The 14,292-nt window shown below is 37.2% G+C and overlaps 1 protein-coding gene across 38 annotated transcripts in view; it reads right to left on the bottom strand.

Annotated features, from left to right (window-relative positions):
* MAP2 (microtubule associated protein 2) overlaps positions 1-14,292 on the bottom strand; it is a 195,994-nt gene that overhangs the window by 120,767 nt on the left and 60,935 nt on the right. For 19 of the 38 annotated variants that reach the window (XM_040984578.1, XM_040984580.1, XM_040984581.1 and 16 more), the window contains exons 1-2: positions 7,624-7,772; positions 7,278-7,342 (exon numbers count right to left, since the gene is read on the bottom strand). The gene's annotated coding sequence lies outside the window, so the exon portion shown is untranslated. Of the gene's footprint in view, positions 1-7,277; positions 7,343-7,413; positions 8,049-14,292 lie in introns of those variants that run through there. The other 19 variants (XM_040984609.1, XM_040984579.1, XM_040984582.1 and 16 more) reach the window with 4 other exon arrangements.

The following is a 14,292-nucleotide window of genomic DNA, read 5'->3' as shown; positions in this document are numbered from 1 at the left end:
AAAGTGAAATGCAAATTCCAGAAATTTTACTGATTTTTTCTTGACGGTGCAAAGATTCTCTGTTCTTTAAAGAAAAACCAGACACACCCACCCACCCACACTCATGCATGACACTCATTTACTTAGCCTCAACTTGGCAGAAGGATTCAGGGCATTTCTGTGTAGACAAGACAGGAAGTGCCAAGGTACTGATGACTTAGCTCTCTTCTCAAGGATGTTTTCTAACTGTTCTCGAAGAAATATGGTTACCAATTTGATTGATATCTATTCATATGATACTTTATATTTCACTGGAAAGTTTTATTTTCAAGTTTCTAAAGACATTGTATATGTCAACTAGGTTGTTTAAGTATAGAGCACCAAAAATGACATGACACAGTCTTGAGATCAGGTCATGGCATGGTACAGTGAGACAACTGGCTCTTTAAACAGAGAATAAAGAACAAAATACCTCAGATGTTTCATATACATGTAAGCTATTCTTCTTTAATGGTAAATTGGCATATCCAACTTCTCTATTTTACAGTTTCACTGTGTGATAGGAGGGCTCCTGCAGCTAAAAAAGAAGACTGTCATAGCTACCAGCAGAGCCAAAAAAGACAACATATTCCTTGACAGAGCCTGTCAAGTCTCACTAGAACCACTCAGCTCTCCTGCAAACTTGTTGTCCGCAAACACTTCCATCTTGCTGTGCACAGCTATGACGAATCTTTCACAGGCAGGCAGGTGGCTGGCAGCTACCAAAACTGTCCAGCAAAGAGAAACAACTTTGAAGTGGAAAAATCTATAGACCATCATTTATGCCTCTGCTGACTGTAGGCAACAACCAAAGGTTTGGGTAGAATGTTCATAAAAGAGGACAAGATGAGGAGGCCTGAACTCTCCACAAAATCATGTGATGCATATGAAGAGATAAAGGCCAGAGCTCAGCAGGCAAGGACTATGATGAACACCCGGGCAGAGAACAGGTTAAAAAGAGGAAGAGATCATAATTCAGTACCCAGAGGGAGTCAAAGAATTAGCACAGGGTTATATGGAATCACATTCCCTAATCCTGATGTACATGAATTCATTCAGTAGCATAGTAAGCACAGTGCACTGGTCAGTATAAGAAGTCCGTAGCTAATTAGAGATGTTTGGTGGTTCTATCATAAAACACCTGGCTGTAATTGAAAAAGCCCACAAATAAAACAGAACAGTTCTCTCTTATGTCCCAAGAAATTTATTATTACCCCATATCGTTTCACAAAAAGGACTTATATCATTCTTGCCCATAATAATTGAGCTGATCACATGTATTTTCTCTCATCTGGATGTTTGCTTTCCAACTGCTCACTCATCAAACTAAGTTCCTGGGACCATCAGCATAAACATTCTCACAAACATCATCTCCAGCCTCACTTCAGACCTACTGATTTCAGATCTGTCTTTTATTAAGATCCCCAGCTATTCAACTCTGTATTAAACTTTGAAAAGCTCATCTCTCAGATCTACGCTTATCCCCTTAATACCCATTCTCTGCAGAGGTACTCAATATTTGTTTTCCGTTTGAAAAATCTTACTCTCTTTCCTCTTGCTCTTGTTGATGAAAGATACATTTTGCTTATCACATCCAAATCCATTTGGATATTGTTCTATAAATGTGTTTTTTCTGCTTTCATATATACTATGCCCTCTCTATCTGCCCTCCATTTGGCTTGAATTCTCCACGTTAATAAGCAGCAAAAGCTCTCTGAAGTCACTGATTTCCTGCCTCCCACCCTGCATCTCTGTTTTCTTTGAGTTCTGGACTTAGCCACTGTTTGCCTCTATTTTCATATCCTTATTGACTCCCTCCTCCAGATCTTATTTCTCTCCCTATAACCTGATGAGGTTAGAGGCAAAGATTTGCAACTCATCCCATAATGTCTGGAACCCTCTGTGTCTCCGTCACTTCCTCTGTAATGAAGATAGAACAGAACAGACATTGGAGTTACTGTGATAATTGAAGTGCTTGTCGCAGATATTGGCACTCAGCAGGTGCTAGATAAGCTCAGCTGCTACTCCTCCTTGAAGGAAATCCAAGATGCATTTCGAAACCACTGAATTTTACCTGGCCAAGAATCTAACAATATAAAATACAGTGATTTTCTTAGGATATATCCATTGGAATTAATTTTAACTACCATGTAAGAATAATGTACAAACAATTTTGATGCAGGATAATGACAAAAAAAAAAAAAATCCAGAACCAATCCTGTAATCATGGCAAGAAGCTGTGAAAGATGCCTCCGAATATCCAAAAGGCAGAATTTATAAAAGTATCCTTCTAGTAAAAACAATTTAATTTAAAATACATTAATTTAAAAAAAGTAAATAACTCAGATGATTTAAGAATTAGCCATGAGCCTGGCATGGTAGCCTAGTGGCTAATGTCCTTGCCTTGTACGCCTGGGATCCCATAAGGGCAATGCTTCTAATCCCGGTGGCCCCACTTCCCATCCAGCTCCCTGCTTGTGGCCTGGAAAGGCAGTCGAGGACAGCCCAAAACCTTGGGACTCTGCACCCACATAGGAGACCAGGAAAAGGCCACTTTGGATAAGTTCAGTTCCAACTGCTGTGGCCACTTTGGGGAGTGAATCAGCAGACAGAATATCTTCTTTTCTGTCTCTGCTCCTCTCTGTGTATCTGACTTTCCAATAAAAATAAATACATCTTTATTAAAAAAAAAAAGAGCTAATCGTAACCCCTGCATGTGTACTAAAGATGACTACTATTTTCTCCTTATACACTTTTAAATTTTACAAAATATGAATTTATACTTTTATACAGATAACTTTTCTGAGAATTTAAATGTCTGATTTGTTTTCTATTATTTTGCCTTTGCTCTTTGGTATTTTTAGAAACCTTTCTTTCCACCTTGTCAATTCTGTTCCTCATTGCAAACCCTACCTGCACGTGTTGCCATGAGCTCTCTGCTTCATCCTCCTCTTGTCATCTTTCTTGTTATTGTCACTCACAGCCTTACTTCCCCTGCCCAGCTTCACATCCACATGGCCTACAATCTACTTGCCCAATCTACTCACATGGATTTAGCGTGTACGAGCCACACGTATCTCTACATTTTTTATTCACATTCTCATTCATTTACCATCAGCTCTGTCCAACACAGCTTCAAACAACAAACAGTAAGATGGAAAAGGGCCTTTTCGCCACAGGACTCTCGGCTGCCCTTCCTTTCTGTATTTTCCGATGCTCCAATTCAAACTTTGGAAGCTCCTTAGGGTCTTTTTTCTGCTTTCATTCCTCCTACCTACTATTCTTTGCATGTGAACTTGAGCTCAGAAACATTGCTCATTGTCTCATCTTCTTTATGTCTGCAATCAGCACCCACACTGGGTCTTTATTTTGGGGAGAGGATCTTATCTTCCATAGTGATGGTCTCTCAGCATGCTGTCACACACAAACTACACTCACACAGAGCCCTAAACTAAATAATCTGAGAGTCATCCTTTACGCAAAATGCAACTAGTAGCTTTCTATTGAATACGGAAAAAAATGATCCCCCGCTTGCCACTTAAACTCCCCTTCCGTTGTTTTTAATTGCACTGAAAAACATTTTTGCCTGGTAATCCACAAGAAGGATAATAATTCGCTAGTTCACATGGCACAGACTGACAGTATTTATAAACCTTTCCATCCTTTTCTCTCCTGGTGCTAATGAGAACACTCTATGCTTTCCAAATGTATTTGCTTCCATTGATTTTTGGCTAATGTCTGCTCTTTCTGTACGTCCTCTTTGACTATTTGATTCATTCCCAAATTCTACCTGAAAAAAAAAAAGTCATCCTCCACAAAACATTGCCTGTGAGTCCCTTCTCTGTTGTTGGTCACCTTGTCCTGGAATAAAGTTTCTTGAGAAACAACTCATGGTTCTCTTATCATATTGATGGGCTTCATGTTACTTTCTTACTGTAAGTTCTGGAAGCATCCTATTGGGTATGAACCTCTTTGTTACCACAGGACTTTAATATTCATTTGTGTAATTGTTAGTACATCTAGTGGTTTTTCTGCATTGGTTTATTGTCTTTCACTTCGAATTGGTATTTTTTTCACTATTCATAACTTTTTTCTGCTTGTTTACTTAGCTTGGCTGTTTAAATTTTTGGCCATTACTTTACTAAAAATATCTTTGTAGGATACGGCTATCTGGGTAATTTTCTTATACAAATTATACATTTCAACAATAGCATTTTGTACTTTGTGATAGCACAGAAAATGCTATATGAATTCACTTATTTTAAAGCTTCACAATTTATTTGTTACATTCCACCCTGAGGAATAAAATTATTCTGGCTATGTAAAATAAACAAATATACTACAGCTTCAATATTTCAGTATTTGAAAACATATTAATAGGAAAAAGTATGCTCTTTTTTACTTTATATAGTAAAATACACTTATATATAATTTTCTTGAAAAAAAAACAACTAAGAAAAACAGTGCCCCAAAAAATTGACTGGAAGAAAATGTAGTGTATGATGGTTTATATGAAAGGCGCAAGGGACAGATCTGGGTTGATTGTCAAATGGCAGCCTCAGTTCACTCATTCATGGAATGAGGATCATACATACACTCAGGATTACAGGGAGTTAAATGAGCTCATCTATGGTAGGGGCTCAGGATGCAATCTGGTACATAATTAGTACCAAAGACTTTAGCTTTTTAAATAATGGAAATGCAAACAAACAAACAAAAACCTTCTATAAAGCTATTAGATTCCAGAAATTTCTTTGCAGGCTCCTTGATTCATTTGCCGAGTGAATAGTTTCAAATACCAATCTATCCACAAGGATATTTCAAAAAGTCACAGAAAATGAAATTCAAAGGTGATACATTTCCATGAACTTTTTGAAGACGTCTCAGATGCTTCTTTTTTTTTTTTTATTGATTACATTGCATTGCTTTGTTGCTCATTAAGGACTGGTGATTATGACAAATTCCCAATGTTACATTTCCAGAGACAGCGAAAAGGCTTCCTCTGCTCTGCTGTAGCACCTTGGCTGGAGCCATGAGGAGCAATCATCAATGTCAAGGTTAGTAACATTGAAGAAACATCCAAAAGAAAAGCTCACACTGCAGGTTAACATGTTCCCCCTAGTTGATTCCAGTGAAAGGGGAGGTTTCAATAATTCTTAATATCTTAACCTAAAATTTACTAAAAAGAGTCTTCTCTTTCATACCTACCACCTTGGGAAATTTCTACACATGGTTCATCAGCTGTTTTATTCAGACTAAATATCTAATTGACTATTACTGGTCAGAGACTTATGAGTATTTTGAGTAAGAAATATCAAATATCTTTTTCATAGTACGTAGTCTCATAAAAAAGAGCAGAAGTAATGAGGGAAGTGTTTATAAATATGTTTATATATTTAATAATTTTAAGAATATTTATTAGATATCTACTGTAATTTGGACAGCATTATATGAGCAAAATATATGAGTGAGGCAAATTGTCAAAGGAATTAACCAACATCAAGACAATCCTGCTTTCTAGTCAGTATAAATAGCTATATGATTAGAATCCAATAGTCAAACTATGCTCTGATATGACCAATGCACTGCCTTGATAAAATCTTTTTTTTTTTTTGCGCAAATGTGTTAACACATCCCTGGATGAATTTTAAAATGGTTCTACAAAGTGTAGACACCAGCAGCCTCTTGCTGAAGCATATAACGATTATTTACCCAATAATCAACAAATACCAGTCAAGCTCATTATTTTCTGTTAACAGTATGTCAAAAACTTGTTTTCACCAAGCATGAGATGTTTTTCCTTACTCTGGGTGCAAAATAAAAGGAGAATGGTATCACAGATTCTATTGTCCTGGAGGAATAATAAGTTCTGCTTAGGTTTTCATACATGATTCCACCAAGGAAAATGCAATATAATTTCATGTGTTTCTGAAGACTAGTCTACTCAGTTTTCAGGATCTGGAACCATGTAATTTCCTTTTTTAGCACCCTGATTTATTTTAACGAATTCATTCTCCTGTTCAAAATGCTTCTGTGATGCTGCCTACACCCTGGCAGCCTGCACACGGTGTCATCTGCCCCTTCCTTCTCTCCCACAATGACTACCCACAGCAGCGAGGCTCTTAAGAAGTGCTTGTGGAATGAATAAATTAACTTTCTCAGGATTAAACACTGCAGAGAAAATTAACCAAGGACAATGCTTCAGCTGCTACAAATATTTTCATTTATAAGTGCACATCATCTCCTTAGGGTATTTCAGGACCAGTTTTTAAAGTATATTATGAAAAGCTAGTTTTATTGCATCTAACATTTTTATCTGATACCTTGTGGGGAAATATTATATGGTTGCCTAGAGAAGGTTTAAATGGTGCCATTGATCTTCTCAGCAAAGCAGAAAATGTCTTTCATTTTTTAAAAGGTAAATCATAAATACAGGTTTTACTGATATAAATATATATTAAAGTCAAAGGTAATATTCATGCATTAAAGAAGATACAATGCCCAATACTGCCTTCTCAAATCATTATGAATCTTAATGCTGAATTTGGAAATTATTTTTTCACAAAAGGCATAAGGCCCAAGATCATTGGATCCAACTGCTTTCATGGCAAGATAAAGAATTACATTCTCATGTTATCAGTTCTGAATAAAGCATACACAAAATCAGTGCTGTGAATAAATAAAAACCAGAACCTTTAGCTGGATCAATCATTAAAGGTTAAAACAAAACTAGAGAAGACAGATTTTTACTTGCAAAACCCAACAATACTGAGTCATTCCTGGTTCCATCTCTTAGTGCTCATTCTACCTGGGAAGACTAAGCCATTTCATCTGACCAGTTACAGAAAAAAAAAAAAAACAAAACAAGCACACAGATAAAACAACCTTAGCAATAAGATTTGTTCATACAAAACCTCAGTTAACATATATCTTAAAACGAAACTAATGAAGTCTCATGACGATAGAGAATTCTGGATATTCTAAAAACCGTCACAGTGCTAAAATCTAAAAATAAGATATGATGATATTTGTTAATAATTTACAACAGATAAAAGACATAATTCTTTAGACCCCATCTAAACAAAATAACCATGAACAATGGTTATATCTGCATAGGAAATCATACATGCGGTAGATGATAACCAATGTAGCCTTACAGATAAAAGATCAACTATACACAGAGTAATTAAAATTAGAGCATTTTTCCAATTGTTTCCGGATTTTCCCTCATTTAAACATCCAAAGAAAACATGTGGTACCTTTCAATTTTCTGAGTGAGTAGTTTCCAATCAATGCTTCTTCAGTTAGAGACAAGATGAAGAATCTACCGAGACAAAACAAAAGGGGAAAATACATATATAGGTTTGTTAAAAAAATATCAAAAAGGCGACTCACCAGTAAGCAAAAGCATTCTTTTATATCCAGATATAAAAAAGCCCGTGCCTTGCAATCTGTAGTACAGAAAAAAAAATATGCAGAACCTCAATCTTAAAGCAGCTCAATAATGAATAGAAAAGGTTTTCATTCGGCGATCACATAAGGCAGATCCTTTGAAAAACGGATTAAAAACAAAACAAGGCAAAATAAAAAGGCCCGAACTATTACCAGCGTGTATGCAGCAACACCCCCCAAGTCTAGCCTTTGAAAACTGCTGCAGAGTCCTCCTCCAGGACCATTATCGCCAAGGGCTGGCTCTCCGGCTCTCCAGCTCCAGACAGACGCAGTCTGCAAGCCACCAGCTCGCGTCTGTGTGTGTCGGGAAGGGAAGCTGCAAATTAGAAAAAGTCCCCGCAGTGGCGAAAAGGAAAATAAGGCGAGTGGGAGAGGGAGAGCGAGCTCACTAGCCTCAGAATTTTCGAGAATGATGACAAGCCACTCAGCTCCGCCATCATTCACTGACAATAGGATGCAGGAGTGGCTTACGATTTAGTGGTTTGCCAAAGGGACTTCTGGTACCAAATGCCTGACAGGCATTTTAATTGTCTCTATCCAAGTGTGTCCCCTGGAGTCGAGTCTATATGCCTATAAATGTCATCATCTGGTCTCTTTGTGTTAATGCCAGACACACACACCCCTGAGCGCGCACACGCACACACACACACACACACACACACACACACACACACACACACACACACACAGAGTTTTCAGGCATGTCTGATTTAAACAAGTTAAACTACATAAAGGGATGTGATGAAATAACAGATTATGGTAGTTTTTATTAACCTCATGAGGAATGTCAGAGACTGCTTAACCTTCTGTCATTGACACATAATTAGAATAGCATTAAAACTGGTGGATACTGGTAGTTGACATTACAAAATAAATAATTGTGCCCATTAGAGAAATGCATGTATTTACATATATTTTTCTCCAGAAAATTCACTCCCCTTGTAACTATGACAATGTACATGGCAGTATGTTCCTTTAAGCCAAACACAAAGAGGGTTAGGAAAGCAGGGTTGAGATGTGATTTCTGACACAATCTATTCTTATTCCGCTTCCATACACAAGTAAGAGGAGGTGCCCATCAGTTCAAGTACTGCAACTTTGCTGAGGGCCAAGGTACAGAATTGAGACTCTTGCACCCGCAGAATCCTGCATGCTCTCCACTGAAATTACCAGTTGAATATTCCTGTTTTACAGTGCCCCTTAGGCAGGGAGGTTAAGTGTGAAATAATTCCCTGCATTTAGCTCATGGTAAAGACAGAAGGAGGAGAATATTAATAAATTAATTTAATGGCATCGTTAACGCCCTGCACCAGTGAATGGAATAAAATTTGCTGTCTACCCAAAAAAACCAGCTTGGGAACAAGGTTGCTGGGAGGGAGCATCACCATGGTTACCAGAAGCAGAAAGTACAGGAGAAAATATAAGCTGATGATAGAGACAAGGGGATGAGATTCGGTAGATTCCGTTCTAGGCTGCATTTTGAGTTCATCAAAAGGAGTTTGCATTCTCCTTCAGCCATCACGCTTCCCTGTGTTTTGATCACTAGCTATTTTTTTTTTCCCATCAATATTCAAGTTATGGTTCTCTTGTATGAGATTGATCCTGCCACTCTGGCTTGTGCCTATGTCCTAGATACAGGAAAATCATGCAGCCTCGCCCACAGTCTTTGTTTCCTGGCTAGGAAAGCTGAGGCCCAAGGGGTCTGTCTGACCAGGGTCTCAAAATGGAGATGCCAGCCGCTTGCTGACTCAGGCCCCTGCTTTTCTTTCTCACTGAGTGACTTGCTCTTTCTGCTGGGAGCAACGCAGATTCCAGACACATTCTTTGTCTTTGATCCTTCAAACATTTTATTTGCTAGGGCAATACCTTCTCTGCGTAAAAGGCACTGCAATCATTTTGTAAGCTTACAACCATTGTAAGCTTGGCTTGCAATCTGTGCTTCATTGAATTTGAGGTCTGAAGAATATGGGGGTAATTATGGTAACAGTTTTTCTTTTATTTTTTAGTCTGGCACTCATATGGACCAAACATGATTGCACTTTTATAGATCTATATTACTGTGCCTGAACTTAATCACTAGGTATCGTCACTTTGAGAATCATTCTTTACACACAAACAACCTTGAACAATTGTGTTGAGGCAGACTCCCCTTGTCCCTCCTAGTTATGGACACCCCAAAACTCCTGAGTTATCCAAAAACAATAAAGCTGTCAAATTGAGAGCCAGGGTAAGATACAAAATAAATCCCCCCACTCCCAGTCTCTCCCCCTCCAAAAAAGGAGCGCTGTCTCAAAAGTAACCACTGGAGGGCTCAGTATTTGTTAAAATCTTTCTGAGCCACCCAAGAAAATTGTGGTTATGGTTTTGATCTTGTGTTTTACTTTCTTTCTAAAGTGTCCTTTCAATATTTGGTTCTTATGACTCATGGCTTTCAGGTGAACTTCTTTGCAAATGGAGTCACACTGCATTTTTCACTGTCTAAAATACAGCTGCTGCTGCAAACACTATCATTTTCTTCCCACAGAACACCAGCTATATAACATGAATAAATCACATATAAAAAATATGACTAACAAAAGGTTTCAGGTGATAGTGAGTATTGCACTCAGCAGCGGTTTCAGACTCTAGTGATCCTACACTGAATACCCTGGTGAGTATCTCCATCCCCAGTGTCCCTTTCAATATGATCTCTCTGTAAATTGTCTCTTTACTATTTTTAAGATTTCTTTTTTGGGGGTGGGAGAAGGCAGAATTATCGAGAAAAGGAGAAACAGAGAGAGAAGGCTTCCACCTGCTGATTCACTTCTTAAATTGCCACAACTGCCAGGGTTGAGCTGATCTGAAGCCAGGAGTCAGGAGCTTCCTTTGGGTCTCCCCAGGGGTGAAGGGGCCATGGTGCATGCCTCTAAGTGTTTACCCTCATTCAGTGACTTTAGAGAAGGTGATTTTATGAACAGATAAAATGATACATAAGAGATTATTTCTTCAATTATGTATCATATTCTATTAAGTGCTCAGATAGTTCACATACAAGTCCTGGTCAACCTAAAACATAACACAGCTTTCAAAAACATGTAAGATTCTTTTGCTCTTAATATCTGACATTTTAATAATATAAGACTCCATGAATTCAGATTTTATATTTATTCCTACAAAATTAAACTGTTTCTTTATTTTTCTCTTCCTCTCTTTGACAAAAGTCCAAACCTTAGCACAATTCATCAGTTCCTTTTACCAACTCTAACGACACACATACATATATTTCAGACCCTCAATAGGTTCCAAGAATGCAAAAAAATGGGCAATAGTATTTATAACTCAATAAAGATTTTGTACAGTTGGGAGAACACAGAATTAAACTTCACGTTCTTTGTCTACTTGGATGACACAATATCACTCTGCCCTCTGGTGTGCCCTTTCTTGCAGAGCTGTTCTTGAGGAATCTAAATCAAAATTCAGCAAGCTCATCCTCATGGATCTTCTTAAAGATCCTTTGTTTTATTTTCTAACCAAACCAACTTGTTTATTGGTATGTAACCCTTTAAACTGCTGAAAAATAAGTGATAGAAGCACATCTTGCATACCTCCTTTTGAAGTTTTTGTTATTCCACGATTTTCTGAAACAGGACTTTCCTGACTTAATATCAAAATTGAAACCACGCCCCTTCAAGCCCTTCAACTCCTGCTTCACTTGCTCCCTTCCCCAAGGTACTTTCCATAACCTTAAAATACTCTCCTTTATCTTGTTTTCTATTTATTATAGGCTACATATATTTAGACAAAATACTGGGAATGTGTTTCTGATCACAGATTTTCTTTTTGGATTTGCAAAGCTGTATGTACATTATGAGGTACCTCAGTGATGGAACTCAAGCCGAAATATGAAATCGATTTATGTGTCATGTATACCCAGCATCCAAAAAATATTGGAGTTTGGAGCATTTTTTATTTCAGATGTTTGGACTGAAGGTATTTAGTTTGTACCAAACTCATTCTTCTTGCTCCATGAAGGGAGTCATCTTTATGCCTTTGGGACATTGGTGGATCTAATGCACCAAATCCCACGCTTGGGGCATGCTGGCACTGAGAAACACTTTTCAAATGAAGGGCTGTGAACATCACATGGGAGCTAGCACTGTGGTGTGGTAGTAAAGCCACCACCTGTGAGCCAGCATCCCCTGTCGACTCTCGTTCCCGTCTCAGCTGCCACACTTTTGATCCAGTTCACTGCTACTGGCACAGGAAAAGCAGCTGGAAGATGACCCAAGTGTTTGGGGTCCTACCACCATGTAGAAAACTTGTCTGAAGCCCCTGGCTCCTTGCTTTGGCCCTGGGCCATTCTGGATATTTGCACAGTGAACCAGCAAATGGAAGATTCTGTTTCTCTCTCTGTAACTTTGACTTTAAAAATAAATAAATAAATCTTGTAAAAAAGAAACTCATGTGATGAATTACATATCTAAACACAAGTCATTAAATCTTACGTTGCTTTCCCTGTTCTAGGCATGCCTCTTTTATAAATAACACTTTTGATTTGAGCTATATATCATTGTCATAAAATTGATAGTTTTGGTCATTTCCATTCTAGCTTAAAATTGATTCAAAATAAGAGTTGTGCTTTCATTAGATTTTACAAGATATTTAGCATAGGATTATTAGTTCTTAACGTCTGAGTCTGTTCGACAATTTATCTCTATGGTGTCTAAAAAAGGTCAACTTTCTTTTTTTCTTCATTTTTTTCACAAAGTCAGTTGTACTTATTTTTTTAAATTAAAAACAACAATTATACTTGAATTTGTTATAACTATAATAGTTTCCAAATTACTTTGATGTCAGTTTCCAAGTTCTTCCTTATTTACTACAGATGACATCTTTCTACCACAAAGTTGATCCCCTCGACCAAAGTGTAAAGTGTTCAAAGCAGCAAAAGGAAAGTGTCATCATCTTCATCTTAGTCTGACTTACCAGAAATGATAGGATTTTAGTATATTTAACCTACAGATGGCAATTTCATATGATATGACCTAACACCTAGAGAAGCCATAAAATGATGCATTCTTTAACACAGTTGAGTTGTATATAATGACTTCCATGCTATAACAGCTTTATTCACAATATCAAAGACAGGAAACACTGTAAATTTCCATTGCTGGATTGACAGATAAGGAAATTGTGTTATTTACATTCAATGGAATACTACTCAGCCTTACAAAACAACAAAGTCTTAGTATTTGCCACTATGTGGAATAGCTTGTAAATCATTATAGTAAGTGAAACAAGTAGACACTCACGGAAAAACACTGCATGATCAAGCTTTCATATAGGATCTTTTTAAAAAAAAAATCAAGCATAGATATACATAACAACCCAGTGTTTAGCTGGGGTAGAGGTTGAGAAATTGGGATATGTAGGGAGGGGACAAAGTAGAAGATGTACAAGTCTCTAGACATCTAGTATGCAGCAAGAGGATGATAGGTAATAAAACTGATCTGTAACAAAGGAAAATATCATATTGTATCCCATAAATGTATGTAGTTCTGATTTTCAAAAATAATCTAAAAATTAAATAATTTAACATGGTGTATATCAGTTTAATAGAATGTTTTAGGCAACAAAAATATGTGAATGCATGCCACGACAAGAATGAATTCCAAAAAGATCATGCTAAGTCAAAGAAGCCAGCCACAAAAGCCTCTGCGATGCCCAGGTTCATGTATATAAAATGTCCAGAAGGAATCAATAGGAATAGAATCCACAATAATGTTTGCAAGAGCCTGAGGCCAAGGGGCAATGGAAAATAATGGCCAATGGCCAAAGGGCTTCTTTTAGCGGTTACGGAAATGTTCTGAAGTCAGATGGCAGTGATGATTAATAACTAAATTTTCTAAAGAAAACATTTAACTACATGCTTCAAAAAGATGAATTCCACACGACATGAATCATATTTCAATAAACTACTATTAACTATAAAATAATTATAATTTTCAATTGTCAGTAAATTCTGACAAGTTAATTAATTCTTTTGCATCTTGCAAATGATTACAAATTATAAGCATGGCTACAAGCTGTTCACTTTTAAATCCAAAGTCATGAGTTTTATGATTCATTTGAGGATCCGAAAATTTTTCTAGAAACAATTCTTGAACTTCCACCCCCTTTTTAAGATTTTTAAATTTTTACTGGAGATCCAGATTTATAGAGAGAAGGAGATACAGAAAGATCTTTCCACTGGTTCATTCCCCAAGTGGCTGCAACTACTGGAGCTGAGCTAATCTGAAGCAAGGAGTCTACAATCAGAAGCTTCTTGCATATCGTGCAATCTTTTTCTTCTATCTTTACTGGGAATTACAAGCCATTGTTCTGGATGATTTATTTAACTAAAATTTTGAACATACATTGATATTGTCTAGGCCACAAGCCCCATAATTATTTTACTTTTATTCACATATAGGTGCACCGATTTTAAGCTAAGATGCTCAAAATCTCCACTACATGTAAGTAAAGAGTGAATCTAGGTGAAAAAAAAAAACTGATTTATTTGTAAAGAAGCAAGCAACAAATGGGCCAACTGAAGTCATCTTTAACATCTTCACTGCGTTTATTGGAAGTCTTGGCCTGCAGTGGAAGAATGAATTTATTCTGAGCCAGTAGGATGAAGTTTAAGGTAACGGGAAGCACTTCCCAATTCCTCCTGAGTCCAGCTCTAATTTTTCCGCATCATCAAGATCAGTGTTTGGATTCACAATTTCATGTGAAGAATCTGTGTGGTTTTCTCTAAAGGTCAGTTATATTTTTAAGTGTAAGTAGATAACACATTTCAAA

Source organism: Ochotona curzoniae, unplaced genomic scaffold (genome assembly GCF_017591425.1).
Source record: "Ochotona curzoniae isolate NIBS_2020 unplaced genomic scaffold, NIBS_Ocur_1.0 contig_4148, whole genome shotgun sequence".
NCBI classification, from domain to species: domain Eukaryota; kingdom Metazoa; phylum Chordata; class Mammalia; order Lagomorpha; family Ochotonidae; genus Ochotona; species Ochotona curzoniae.
The sequence above is the reverse complement of the archived record's forward strand: the minus strand, read 5'-3'. Positions and strand labels throughout refer to the sequence as shown.